The sequence below is a fragment of the Apium graveolens genome, chromosome 10, assembly GCF_009905375.1.
Source record: "Apium graveolens cultivar Ventura chromosome 10, ASM990537v1, whole genome shotgun sequence".
Lineage (NCBI taxonomy): Eukaryota > Viridiplantae > Streptophyta > Magnoliopsida > Apiales > Apiaceae > Apium > Apium graveolens.
Genome location: NC_133656.1, coordinates 69,227,687 through 69,243,701, shown reverse-complemented (window position 1 = coordinate 69,243,701; position 16,015 = coordinate 69,227,687). Strand labels below are relative to the sequence as shown.

The following is a 16,015-nucleotide window of genomic DNA, read 5'->3' as shown; positions in this document are numbered from 1 at the left end:
AGTGAGTGCACGGCAAGAAGAAGAAAATGGGGGAAGGAAGGAGTGTTTTATACTCCACCAAAATAAGGGTAAAATGGTAATCTAATAACCCCCTTTTTAATTTGCATTTTGTTTCTCTTTTTACTCAAATGCAACGAAATCCAAAGTAAAAATATTTTTCTCTCGGAAAGATGAAATTGCCTTGAATATAAATCTTTAACACGTAGGTCTCGAAATTAGCTTTTTATCCATTACTCATAATAAGAATTTGAGCGAACGGTTGATTTTATATGAATTTCGCAAACTTGCTTTAATAAATACATTTTCCTCATAATATCGATTCAAAAATGCAAGGTCCAACAATTAAATTCACTTATTATTTTTAAAAAGTCTCTAGGACCTTTACGAAGATAACAAAACAAATCCCATGTTTTTATCCTTCTCGGGTGATTTTATAAAAATACGCGAAGGTTAATTAAACCTTTACTTAAATCACATAATTCCTTTAAAATTCACAAAATTGACACAGAACATATAGTCATGCACACAGTCAAGCAATCACACGCATATAGTCACATAACGACTCAGGTCTGATCATAGAATATAGCCCTCTTTAATCTTTATCCTCTTTTACGCGTACCGGTCACGTTCAGCCTGACGGCCCGACGCTCAGCGTTTCGATTACGATTCTCATTATCTTTGCCAATCAACACGTCTCTTAAGACGAAATACTTTATTCATTCACTTCACATATAATTCACATTTTATATTATTTAATTTTCATACTAGGACGGGTTCCGTTCTACCTGACAGCCCGAAACCACAGCTCGACTTCTAAGCTGACTCTTTAAATTGGAACGTTTTTATCCACGATCCTTAACTCTAGTATACAGATAAGACAAATAATCACCACTACTTAATCACATAATTATAATCTCATCACATAACACATACTTTATTTTCTTAATTATGACACAAAATTCTCGGTCGTTACAATCTACCCTCCTTAAAAGGATTCTGTCCCCAGAATCTAATCTAAGCAAACAGATGGGGATACTTTTCTTTCATTTCGCTTTCTAATTCCCAAGTCGATTCCTCGACTAGTGGATTTCTCCACAACACTCTAACTAGAGGTACAACTTTATTTCTAAGCGTCCTTTCTTTTCGATCCAAAATTCGCACTGGCTGTTCTATATAGGATAAATCTGGTTGGATTTCTACTGGTTCCAACTCGATCAAATGGCTCGCATCAGCATTATACTTCTTCAGGAGAGATACATGAAACACATTGTGCAGATGTTACATTTGCGGCGGTAGCGCTAATTCATATGCCACTTTCCCAACTTGTCACAATACTTCAAATGGTCCAATGTACCTTGGACTTAGCTTTCCTTTCTTTCCAAATCGAGTTAAACCTTTCCAAGGAGATATCTTCAACAAGACTTTGTCTCCAATTTCGAATTGCACATCTTTTCGCTCTTGATTCGCGTACTTTGCCTGTCGGTCTTGAGCTGCAATTAATCTCTTTCGTATCATTTCAACTTTTTTCTTCGTTTATTGCACTAGTTCGGGGCCAATTAACTTGCGCTCCCCAACTTCGTCCCAATAAGTAGGGGATCTACACTTTCTTCCATACAACGCTTCATAAGGCGGCATGCCAATACTTGCGTGATAACTGTTGTTGTAGGAAAACTCAACTAAGGGCAAATGATCGTCTCAATTTCCTTTGAAATCTATTGCACAGGTTCGCAACATATCCTCAATTGTCTGAATTGTCCTTTCACTTTGTTCGTCTGTCTGCGGATGATATGCTGTACTCATTTTCAATTTCGTTCCCAAATGATCATGGAATTGTCGCCAAAATCTCGAGTTAAACCTTGGATCTCTATCAGACACGATAGATACAGGAACTCCATGACGCATCACGATTTCATCCAGATACAATTTAACCAGCTTCTCTAATGAAAACCTTTCGTTTATCGGCAAGAAATGTGCTGACTTTGTCAACCGATCGATTACCACCCAAATCGCATCATGATTTGACTTGGTTTTAGGTAATCCTACCACGAAATCCATCGCGATATGTTCCCATTTCCATTCAGGTAAGTCCAGTGGCTGAAGCAGTCCGCTTGGCCTTTGATGTTCCGCTTTAATTCTTTGGCACGTGTAACATTTGCTTATCCATTCCGCAATTTCCTTTTTCATGTTTGGCCACCAAAAATTTTCTTTCAAATCCTGGTACATCTTCGTACTCCCAGGGTGAATTGAAAATCTCGAGTTATGCGCTTCTTGCAAAATCTCGTACTTTAGTTCCACAACATTAGGTATCCAAATACGTGAGTTAACACGGTATATCCCTTTTCCATCCTTTTGAGCTTTAATTTCTTCTCCCGTCAACTTATTCCTTTCGCGATTCATCACTTGCTCTTGACAGCATCTAATCTTTTCCAAAATTTCAGGTTGAAACCACATTGCTCAAATAGCTCCACATTTTGGAGTCTGTACATCTATTTCCATCTTGTCAAAGTCTTTGATTAATTCTTCCGATGACGTTAACATATTCAACCTTTCCTTTCGACTTAAAGCATCAGCTACCACATTTGCCTTTCCAGGATGATAGTTTATCGCACAATCATAATCTTTGATCAATTCCAACTACCTTCTTTGTCACATATTCAGTTCTTTCTGAGTAAAGATATACTTTAAGCTCTTATGGTCCGTATAAATCTCGTACTTTTCCCCGTACAAATAATGCCTCCAAATCTTAGGGGCAAATACAATTGCTGCCAATTCCAAATCGTGTGTTGGATACTTTTGCTCATGCGGCTTGAGTTGCCTTGACGCATATGCTATTACCTTCCCGTGTTGTATTAGCACGCATCCAAGTCCTTTATATGAAGCATCACTGAATATCACAAATTCACCTTTATCATCTGGTAATACCAACACTGGGGCGGTTACCAATCTCTTCTTTAATTCTTGAAAACTTTCCTCACACTTTCCTGTCCAAACGAACTTCTCATTCTTTCTCGTCAACTTTGTCAATGGAACAACAATTTTTGAGAAATCTTGCACAAATCTTCTATAGTACCCGGCTAATCCCAGAAAACTTCTGACTTCCGTCGGAGTCTTGGGCCTTTCCCAATTCATTACGGCTTCTATCTTGGCTGGATCCACTTTAATTCCTTCTTTATTAACTACATGACCAAGAAATTGCACTTCTTTTAGCCAAAATTCACACTTTGAAAACTTTGCATACAGCTTCTCTTTTCGCAGAATTTCCAAGGAAATCCTCAAATGCTCCTTATGATCTTCTTCCGTCTTGGAATAAATCAGTATATCATCAATAAACACAATCACGAACTTGTCCAAATACTGCTTGAACACTCTGTACATAAGATCCATAAATGCAGCTGGCGCATTCGTCAAGCCAAATGCCATTACCAAAAACTCATAATGTCCGTATCTTGTTCGGAACGCTGTCTTGGGTATATCTTCCGCTTTGATCTTTAGTTGATGATACCCAGATCTTAAATCAATCTTTGAAAAGCACGAAGCTCCTTTCAATTGGTCGAACAAGTCATCGATCCGCGGTAGAGGGTACTTATTCTTGATTGTCAACTTATTCAGCTCACGGTTTCGATACACAATCGCATACTTCCATCATTTTTCTTTACAAACAACACCGGTGCGCCTCACGGGGATACACTCGGTCGGATCACTCCTTTGTCCAACAACTCTTGCAACTGAGCTGCCAATTCCTTCATTTCAATCGGCGCCATGCGATAGGGAGCTTTCGACACTGGTTCCGTACCAGAAGCCAAGTCAATTGTAAACTCGATCTCTCTGTCTGGAGGTAGTCCAGGCAATTCATCAGGAAACACGTCCGGAAAATCTCTTACTACCGGAATATCGTCGATCTTTACAGATTCTTTCTCCACGTCCACAACATTAGCCAAATAAACTTCGCATCCTTGACGTATTAATCTTCTCGCCTCAATAACCGTTAGAAATTTCTTCTCTTGCCTTTTTCCTTTAAATATCTCTTCCTCACCATCCTTGGTTCTTATTTCTTACTTTTACACTCTATTTGCGCCTCATGGTTTGACAACCAATCCATTTCTAGTATAACCTCAAACTCTCCCAACTTAAAAGGAATTAAGTCAGCAGAAAAGTGCCGACCTTCTATAGACACATCACAGTCGGGACAAATCTTATTAACAAGAACTTTCTCTTGATTTGCTACCTCTATAATCAAATTAGGCTCTAGAGGGTACGCAACACAATTTAACTTATCAAGAATGCTTTCAGAGATAAAAGATCTGGTTGCTCCAGAATCCATCAAAACTTTTACTTCTACTGAGTTTATAACAAGCATACCTGCTACCACGTCTACATCTTGCACCGCATCTTTCATTGACATGTTAAAGGTTCTAGCTCTGGGTTGAGCTGATGGTGCTGGGAGAGACGGCGGTCCAGCAATTCTGAGAACATTAGCCTTCTGCACAGGCTCCTTGCAATTTCTAGCCATATGGCCTACCTTGCCACACTTGAAACAAGCCAAATCAGGCTTTCTTATTCCATTTGAACATTCTGAAGAATAATGCCCCTTCTGGTTGCACTTAAAACATGTTATATCCAGCTTATTACACCTCCTCAGGTGTCTCTTCCCACAGTTCCTACATCCTTGCATCTGGGGTCTGCTTTCCTTTCCCGGTTGTCCGGCTTTCTGGAAACGGTTCTTCTGAGCTCCATTCCCGGGTCCAAACTTCTGGAACTTTTGGTTCTGACCTCCACCATTCTTCCCAAACTTTCCTCTGAACTTTGAATTTCCTTGCTCTTGCTCAGAGCTTTCAAACTTTCTCTTCCTTCCTTCATTTTCTCTTCGAGCAGCTTCCCGCTCACCTTCCACTATCATTGCTTTCTGAACCAAAGCAGCATAGTTCTTGATCTCCAACATTGCTATTTGACTCCTAATCCACGGCTTAAGTCCCTGTTGGAACCTCTTAGCCTTCTTCGCTTCAGTATTCACGTACTCTGGTATGAACCTTGACAATTCCGAAAACTTCACCTCATATTCTGCTACCGACATTTCCTCCTGTCTAAGATCCAAAAATTTCATCTCCAACTGATCTTGCATATAACTTGACAAATACTTTTCCAGAAACATCTCGGTAAACTTCTCCCAAGATAAGTCTTTGCCTTCCAACAACGCCTTAGAAGACTCCCACCAGAAACTTGCTTCATCTTTCAGATAATAACTTGTGTACTGAGCTTTCTTATCATCCTTAACTTCTGCTAACTCAAAGGCTTTTTCCATCTCTCTCAACCACGACTGCGCTTTAATCGGGTCTGGCACACCTAAGAACTCTGGAGGATGAATAGATTGAAAGTGCTTGAAATTTCCAACTTTTAGGGCCACAGGTTGTTACAAAAGCTGAGCAAGTCTGCTCATCATACTGGTTTCTGGGTTTATTTCTGGGTCTTGGGTGGGAATTTCTTCTTCTTGGTGGTCTGGTGAGTTGGCCATTTCTTACAAACCTGATTGAGCAATTATTTAGCAATACGATAGCATGGCATATATATAACAACAATTTTTATGAAATCTCTTTTATGGGTTTTAAGTTTTACCCAATTTGCACATGCAATCCTATTACTACATAATTCTCATATCAGTGTTATTTTATCATGGCACGGAATAGGGTTTTATGATCTTTAAACATGGTTATATGAAAACATGGTTGTATTTAAAACATGGCATTGAGAACAGTTTATAAGATAATCAAGGTGCACAAAGGAAAGTAAGATAATATATTTATTTAATCGAAGGTTACATGAAGAAATATTCTGGATTTTAGGGTTCTGAAACAAGGTACAATAAATAGCAGGGTTAAACAGAGGAAAAACTGGAAAACATCCCCCTATCTACCCCTAACTTCCAACTACTACTACTACACTGGTCTGAAATACAACAAGATAAATGAAAAAGGGATCCCGGCATCTGACCAAGTATCCCAAAGCCTATCGGCACTGAAAACAACAACAACGACCTACGGGCTCAACCAACAGTCCCGTCTAATCATCTAGAATCTCTCTCAACACAACCAACATCCAGTGAATGATCTTATGCAGCCTCCGGGCCTCGGCATCAGCATCGCTAGTGGATGCTCCCTCATCCAATCTCTTCCTGGCAACCTGCTCCACCATCTTCACTCGAACTCGCCACTCATCATCCATAACAGAAGCACTCTGCCTAGACTCTCTGGCTAGTCTATCCACCAAAGCTCCCAACTCAGGAATGCGGGAGTACACAAAGTCTCGGTCCTGGGCTAACTTGCCACCAACACTGACAGGAATAGTCTTAGGCATCTCCGACTCTGGCTCAGGGGCAGGGGTCTCTGAATCAGGCCTCAAGCGTGAAATCTGCATGGGGATCTCACTACTCTCAGAAGGGTCCTCATCTGGGTCTGAACTAACATATACAGGCTCCTCTGGAGAGGGTGGAATAGGGTCCACAGGGGTACCAGTCAAGCTAATCTCTGAGTCTGAGTCACTACCACTACTAGGATCCTGAGAGAAAACACAAAATAGCAACCAAGAAACAATGTTAGGGTTAAATAAAGCTTCCAACTAACTCACACCCTAACTCTAGTTTCTGCTTTACCAATCAACACTTTCCTTAGACTATACCTAATAGTCTAACTCAACTCTACATGAGTCGAACTCTCTCGCGATATAGATATATTCCCAAAATACCCCTTTTTAAAACCTAACTTGTCTCAGGGACTAGATCCTGTAGCTCTGATACCAAGTTGTGACGCCCTCAATCTCGGGGTTAGGAAATGAGGACTCACACACCTCTATTCTAATAATTAAATATGCATAAACCCCGATTAACTACTAACAGGATCAACATGATAAAGTATGAGATAAGATTACAACTACCAATCACAAAATATAACTTACAAACCCAAAATATCATTAAATAATTAATATCGATTCCGGCTGGGAACCGACAGATAACCCATTGTATCTTTATACACATCTTTCTAGGCGCGAGCTCACTCATAAAAATCACTACCTGCTCTGGCAACCGGAAGCCCTCAACACGGTAGGGATCACCAGGTACGCTCTTACGAGCAGTGCACCTAAGCCTGGCCATCTTCTTGCTTAACTGCCATGATTAGATTAAGACAAAACAAATGAGTATAAAACTCAGCAAGTAACTATCTAGTAGTTCTACAATATTGAATCTCAATGTACTCTGAATAAACTAGGGCATTCTACTTTAACTATTCTAGGTGGCAGATTTCCATTTTTTTTTTTGGGATAAGGAAAGGTATCCGAAGAATAGTTGGGCTTCAAGAAGCAAGGCTCAAAACAGGACAAAAGCCGACATTCATCACAAATTATTATAGGATCAAAATAGATCTTCCGATAGAGGAAAGCAACAGTATTTCAAGATATAGAATCAATCATATGATCAATAATTTCAAGAATCAGGGTTCTCGAGCTTTAAGCTCCACAATAACATAATCAACTCTTTTCAAAGCATTATAAACCATTGTCATTTTTGAACTACCGCCACCTAGTAAATCCTTTCCTTTCCTAGCCTGAATGCCCTCACGCTCCGAATCGAGAGAAATCAAAGAGAGAGAGAAAGAGAGTTGCCGAGAGAGAGAGAGTGAGAGTGAGAGAAAAAAAGGAGAGAAAAGAGTGAGTGCACGGCAAGAAGAAGAAAATGGGGGAAGGAATGAGTGTTTTATACTCCACCAAAACAAGGGTAAAATGGTAATCTAATAACCCCCTTTTTAATTTGTATTTTGTTTCTCTTTTTACTCAAATGCAACGAAATCCAAAGTAAAAATATTTTTCTCTCGGAAAGATGAAATTGTCTTGAATAAAAATCTTTAACACGTAGGTCTCGAAATTAGCTTTTTATCCATTACTCATAATAAGAATTTGAGCAAACGGTTGATTTTATATGAATTTCGCAAACTTGCTTTAATAAATACATTTTCCTCATAAAATCGATTCAAAAATGCAAGGTCCAACAATTAAATTCACTTATTATTTTTAAAAAGTCTCTAGGACCTTTACGAAGATAACAAAACAAATCCCATGTTTTTATCCTTCTCGGATGATTTTATAAAAATACGCGAAGGTTAATTAAACCTTTACTTAAATCACATAATTCCTTTAAAATTCATAAAATTGACACAGAACATATAGTCATACACATAGTCAAGCAATCACACGCATATAGTCACATAACGACTCAGGTCTGATCATAGAATATAGCCCTCTTTAATCTTTATCCTCTTTTACGCGTACCGGGTCACGTTCAGCCTGACGGCCCGACGCTCAGCGTTTTGATTACGCTTCTCATTATCTTTGCCAATCAACACGTCTCTTGAGACGAAATACTTTATTCATTCACTTCACATATAATTGACATTTTATATTATTTAATTTTCATACTAGGACGGGTTCCGTTCTACCTGACGGCCCGAAACCACAGCTCGACTTCTAAGCTGACTCTTTAAATTGGAACGTTTTTATCCACGATCCTTAACTCTAGTATACAGATAAGATAAATAATCACCACTTAATCACATAATTATAATCTCATCACATAACACATACTTTATTTACTTAATTACGACGCAAAATTCTTGGTCGTTACAACAAGACCAGATATTGCATACTCAATTAGCATTTTGAGTAGATTTACGAGTAATCCGGGAGCTGATCACTGGAAAGCAATCATAAGGGTACTGAGGTATTTGAGGGGAACTCGAGACTATGGACTGCACTATGGCAGATATCCAGCAGTATTAGAGGGATATACTGACGCAGACTAGATATCTAGCAAGAAGGCACTAAAGTCTATGAGTGGTTACGTATTTACACTAGCTGGAGCGGCAGTATGATGGAAATCCTTTAAGCAAGCGGTAATAACTCATTACCCGATGGAAGCTGAGTTCGTGGCACTAGATAAATGTGCTGAAGAGGTTGAATATCTACGCCAATTTTTAAAGGATATTCCAAGATGGCCAAAGCCTGTGACTGCAATAGGGATACATTGTGATAGTCAATCCGCTATTGGCAGATCATAGAACACGATGTATAATGGAAAGTCCCGTCATATATGACGACGACATAGTTCCATTAGACAACTAATCTCAACCGGAGCTATCACTATTGACTATATATCGTCAAAGGATAATATCGCGGATCCGCTAACCAAAGGGTTATCAAGAGAAGTGGTTTAGAAATTATCGAGAGGGATGGGCCTTAAGCCTATTGCTTAACGGCATCATGGTGGACACCTAACCATTATTGACTGGACATCTCAATGACTTGGTTCAATGGGACAACTAAATCATGATGACCAAAACACTGTGGGGGTAAACCCTGGCCTGTTCCTATGATGAGAAACAATGAGACCTGTAAGGTACGAGGTTAACTTTTTGAGCTTTTAATGATCTTTGATGAATACATGAAGTTCAGAAGTGAACATATGGAATTCAGTTGAGTAAACGCGGGTTACTCTACAAGATAAAGATCACCTATGTGAGAGAGAAAAGGGGTCGCTTCAATGGAGAATTGCGAGGCACAATTCTTTAGAAACTCCTGCAGAACCAAGACGATGTTTCATGGCCAAAATGGACATACCCATGAGAGCTGAATGAGTCAGAAAAGATATAGTGATAAGTATATCATCATTTAAACAAATGGTCGAACAGTTCAAGGACAAGCACGTCTATTGTCTACCAGTCTAGTCAATATGCTTACTCGAGCGAAGGTTCAAGGAGTATTCTCTACCTATCGTATGCTACATATGATCGAAGAAACTATCACCAAGTCAAACTCCGTGTCTTTTTGTCTGATGTGTGCTACTGAAATATCAATCTCACCCATGTGGGGGATTGTTAGAAAATGTGGGTATTACACCTCACATTGTCGAGTCATTTTGAGCCGCGCTTGAGTGGTTGGTTATTGCGTGTGTGCAACGAGTGACGCTTGGAATGTGTTCTCTTTCACGAGAGCTTTCCGAGGCACTTTGAATCACTCAAAATGATTAAGGGATGAGTAAGATATAATTACCCAAAGATGGTCCCTTAAGAGTGGAAAATGAGTTATAAAACCTTAAGTCCCACATTGAAAAGCAAAAGAGATTTCCTTAGCTTTATGTAGCAACACACGTATGTAGTGTTCACTTGTGTTGTCTATGTGTTGCTCCATCACCTACGCAGGAGCGCAGGAGGGGTGCAAATTGTGGGATTTCGAGGGGAAATCTGAGGCTTTGCAAGCCTTCGGGCTTTCCGCGTGTGCGACTGGCGGACACGAATGTGGCAGAAAATTGGTCTGAATAACGCCGGACTAGTTTTGCTAATTTTTATTTTCCGCTGGGCCTGGGCTCAAATAAATTGACTTACGTTTTTCTTTTTGTGTCGGTCGAATTAATTAATTAATAATAATTAATTGACCACCGACCTAATTAATTAACGCGTTTTAATTAATTATCGCAATTGAGTAGCGCACAAATTTTTCCTTGTTATATAAACACCTCTAGGGCATTAGGGTTAAACACAAAAAATACACGATTGTTCCTAAACACATATCCTCTAACCCGTGATAGTTTCTTTCTCGCTTTCACGCTCGTTGAGAGTGCTGACCTTCGGCGTTCCTAGTGCAATCCATTTTGTCCCGGGAGGCTTTTTGCTCGCACAATACGGTGAGGGCTAATAAGCTTTAAGGAGACAGTTCCGCACTGGACTCGGGTTTTTATATCATTCGCAATACACTTCCAGTCTCCGTTCTTTTTTTGTTATTCGATTCTCTGGTTTGTACACCCACCTATACATATATTTGTTTCTGCACAGATTGTTACTAACAATATATCATGTTCTTTTATATAATATATATTTTTTGAAGGAGATTAGTAGTAAATTGTGAAAACTATTGTTGACTTGTACAAATATATTTATTTATGATATTTTGGGCTTCCTTTCCATATTGAGTTATTTTTGGTGTCGTTTGCATGCCATGCGGCATTGCCCTTGACCCAGTGTGCATATGGATGTTAGATCACTTACCCCCCATCCTCACCGGAAATCTGTCTCATCTTCGATGACAAGGTAGCTCTTTTTCTCCGTTTCCTTCTGAAATGTATATATTAATTAACTCAATATCTATCAATAAATCCGCACATGTACACTATCATGATCTTGTCAAACCAATGATGAACTATCTATGTTTCAAGAATTTACCTGGTACACATTGTGTGTAATGTAACATAACTTGTTGTACCTATTGGATTTGGATTTATATGGATAATTACAATCACAATCACAATACTCCATATCAATATGTTTATAGATACCCTTATGGACATAACTATCCCTGCACATCCACACCTCAAAATCAACAAAGTCAGCCGTACAATCATCATAATCAGCCATATCATGTGCAGTACTATCAGTATACAGGGCATCCATCTAGCCACAGTTATCCGTATCCTTACCCTTACCCTTACTTAAAACATCCAGGACCTCGTGTAAACACCTCCAGCTCCGAGTATAGTACTTACCATTATTCATCACATTCTAGCCCGGTCTTATTTCAGTATCACCAGCAGCACCAGAATTCCTCTGCTTTACCTGAGCCAAGTATTAAACGTCAGAGTTCGTTTCAACATGGTCCCAATCGTATATACTATCGACAACATTCAAGGCCTTTACGACCTCCTGAAAGTTTGGCATTAGAAGATAATGTGTCAGTTCGCAGTGCTAATGTTCCTAGTTACACTTCCATTTACCCACCTAATGAAGATTGTTTAAGTTACATGCATTCTGCCCCTGCATCTCCACATGCGCCCTCTGAACCGTTAGATAATGATAACCCTCCTAGTGGCTCAGATGTTAATTATTCGGGGGAGATTGTGTCTCCCAAACCCCATCCTTACTTGAAGCATTCAATTTCATATGTTGATCCAGTAGCACGTGGTCATCAAAGTCGACAAGTTGTTCAATATACTACGTCTAAAGATTCATTGAAGTTGTTGCTTCTGCATGGTAATCTTGACATATGGATATATGAGGCAAGGAATCTTCCAAATATGGATCTGTTTTATAAAGCTATAGGAGAGGTGTTAAACAAGTTACCGGGGAAAGTTGGTAAACTTACGAGTGATCCATATGTGTCGATATCTGTCACAACTGCAGTGATTGGAAGAACTTATGTGATTCCTAATAATGAAAATCCTTCGTGGATGCAACACTTTTATGTTCCTGTGGCACATTATGCTGCTGAAGTGCACTTCTTTGTCAAGGATAATGATATTTTGGGGTCTCAGCTTATGGGGATAGTATCGATTCCTGTAGAAAAGATTCACTCTGGAGGTCAAATTCAGGGTCATTTTCCAGTCATTAATACGAGTGGTAAGCCGGCAAAGCCAGGAGCTCAATTAAGCTTGTCTATTCAGTATACCCCCATTGAAAAGTTGACAAAGTATCACAACGGAGTAGAAGCTGGTCCTGATTACCAAGGTGTCCCTTCCACATACTTTCCCCTCAGAAAAGGTGGAATAGTTACTTTGTACCAAGATGCTCATATTATTGATGATAACCTTCCAAAGTTTCAACTTGAGGACGGCATGCCATATGTCCATGGAAAATGTTGGCACGATATATTCCATGCAATTCGTGAGGCTAGACATTTGATTTATATTGCTGGGTGGTCAGTGTGGCACAAAGTTCAACTGGTTCGCGATTCTTCTGTTACTGAGGATTGCAGCACACTAGGTGAACTTCTCAAGGCCAAATCACAAGAAGGAGTTCGGGTACTACTACTTTTATGGGATGATCCCACTTCCAGGAACATTATGGGCTACAAAACAGTAAGCTCTCACCTATAATTCTTGTGATCAAAGCGATAAATAATGAAAGATGCATCCCTAAATAAAGTAAAACTTGATCATGAAATGCAGCCTTATAACTGATGCTGCAGGTTTACTGAAGTATCATTATATTCAGAGACAAACAATCAAGGGAAAGTTTTTTCTTTACCTATACCTCTGTTGTCAAAATATCGTTAATTCACATCAAAGAAAAGTTATTTTTTTTTTTAAATTCTGAGAGCCCAAGTTAGCAACTATGCTAACCATTTCCGGACCTGAAAGAGATTTCTGTGTTTGATCACTGTGATCTTCCTGATGATACAAATAGGTTGGACTATTACAACTGAAATTATACTTAAAATGTATCTGTAGGAATTGTCTAGAAATTGTAAAAATTAAATGAACAGGAAACAATGAGCCCCATTCCCTCGAAACACTTGAACCTGCAAGGTCCTGCAACTGTCCTGGGTCTGCACAGCCAGGGACTTATGAATCTAGGATCACACTTATATATTAAAGGGTCATTATTTTAGCTCTTCAGTCATACTGCTGATATCATACCTTCCTACGAGTATTCCTATTTAATTATTATTATTATTACATTGAAGGGAGTTATGCAGAAAATAATTAGCAGTTTAAACTTTTAGTAAAATAAATTGCATTTTTCATCCAGCAGCAAAAGATGAAGTCACTTGTACATCTGAGTTACTTAAGGAAGCTAGTGTAGAAGTTCTGCATAATGTAGTATTATTTGTCCTTAGAAATGTTAAACATGAACCATTCAGGATGGGCTGATGCAAACCATGATGAGGAAACTCGGCGTTACTTCAAGCACTCCCTCAGTTCAAGTCCTACTCTGCCACGTGTTGCTGGGAAGCGACAATAGTTGGGTTAAGAAGAAGGTATGTTGCACAGACCAATACATTTGAAGGTTATGAGAACTTAAAAAAAGTTATGTAGATTTCCAAAAACACTATGTAATTTCCCAAGTCACGAGGCATTGTACACTGAAATTAAGGTATCGTGATCAGGAAGTCGGAACCAATTTATACACACCATCAGAAGACTGTTATTAGTGGATACTGCTGCTGGAGATTATAAAAGGAAAATTATAGCTTTTCTTGGAGGACTCGATCTCTGCGATGGCAGATATGATACTCCACACCACCCTATATTTAGCACAATTGCAGACGGTGCATAAGGATGACTATCATAATCCTACCTTTGCGGGTAAGGTCATTGCTCTTATTTGTCTTTTCCACTCTTTATCTTACCATGTTTTACTGAACTGAATTAAGGCTTAGTATTGCCTTCCACACAGTATGAGAAACTTTTCATTACAGTATTAATCAAATTGTTGTAAAACTCACTAACAAGTATAGCAACATAGAGGCAAGTGTATAAAGAATTTAACAAGTTTAGGCCAAGACCACAGTTAACAAAACAAAACATGCAGGTAAACAAAATCAGTAACTGAAATAACGAAGAGAGAAAGAAAGATGTACCCGAAACCATAGTTTTCAACAGTGACTGAAATAAAGGTTTACAGATACAAAACGCCAAGAAAATGATCACAGCTGAGTCACCAGGCCTTGCTCGAAGTCCTGGCTGCTCTTGAAGAGATTATTGCCCCCTACCTGCTGCGTTTGGGATGTGCGCAATATCTCCACCAGGATAAAACAGCTCGGAGTTTATGTTAACAGCAGCAACAAAACCTCCACTTCGACCAGCACCTCAGTCGCCGGAAAATATCAGCACTTCAGGACTTGTGGGAGAGAAATGCAGAGAGGTTGAAGAGAAGAGATGAGAATGTAGTGTGTTATATTCATTCAGTTTAGCCTCTATTTATAGGAGAGGAAAAATGAAACTGTCCACACACTTAATGTCTGAATTAAACTGCTCCATTAATGAAAAAATCAAAACTGATCAGATTTTGAATTCATAAATGAAAAAATCAAAACTGAACAGCTTTTGAATTTAAATTATTTGTAACAGTTTTTCACATTAACACCCACATTATTATCAGAACTTAAGTTCTGATTCGACTCATCAGTACTTAAGTTCTGATTCGACTCATCAGTACTTAAGTTCTGATTCTGATATCAGAACTTGTTAAGTTCTGATTTTATTCATCAGTTTTGATTCTTATATCAGAACTTGTTACAGATCAGATTATTTGCAGGTTCAATATATTTAGACTACTTAGCCTATTTCAGAACCCAGCCCAATAATCCAATCACCGATAAATAAATTCGAATTAAAATAATTCTCAAATAAATAAAATCCTCGCCCAGGTCGCCTCGCGTACGCGAGACGCCGAGACATTCGCCCAAATCGCCCTTCGACCCGGTCCGGTCCGGTCCGGTGCGGTGCGGGGCGGGGCGCGCGTGAAGCACACAACAACACAATGGACCATCACACACCTTAGTAGTTGTATACTACTCATGTGGGTAATACCATATAAAGCACACAACCCCCTTTATTTATTTCAATGTGGGACAAACATTCTCAAATTTTCCAAGCTTTTCCAAGCTACTTTCAACTCTCATTTCATATGGATTTCATTAAGAAAATTCTTAAAACCATACATGAAAATTTAAGTTCAAATATCATTGAACAATTTCCAATCATTAGATTTTAGGATTAACATCAAGAACATAATTAAATTAAGCTCTAAATCCTAATTTTCTAACAATCCCCCACAAATCCATACAGAAATGTGATCAATTTCCCATCATGACTTGTTTTTCAGAGTCGGTACCCTTCCGGGTTTAAACCCTCCTAATTCCTCTACTTCAATGGCTATCGGACTCAGATGGAATGTTTCACCTTGAATCTTAATCCGTTTAGTATAACCATATTCCATAGACGACGACAAGTCAAAGGTTATGGTGCCAATCTACGGCTTTGAGATATTAATGGTCATGTCTCGATCCTGTTCGTCGAATGCTTCAAGGATTAACCCTATCCTCTAATTGCGACCACACAATTAAATTCGCTTAGCTGGGCATCTCCAGAGATATACTGCCTCTATCTCGTCAAATGACTTGATCCCATTCAGAGTTTTAACACTCTTGCTTTTCTGGCAGTGTCAGTACCTTCTAGGTTTACAGGGGATAGATTCAATACTAT

The 16,015-nt window shown here is 39.0% G+C and overlaps 1 pseudogene; it reads left to right on the top strand.

Moving 5' to 3' along the window:
• Positions 1-11,261: 11,261 nt before the first annotated feature.
• LOC141690646 (phospholipase D beta 1-like) lies at positions 11,262-14,175 on the top strand (annotated as a pseudogene).
• Positions 14,176-16,015: the final 1,840 nt, after the last annotated feature.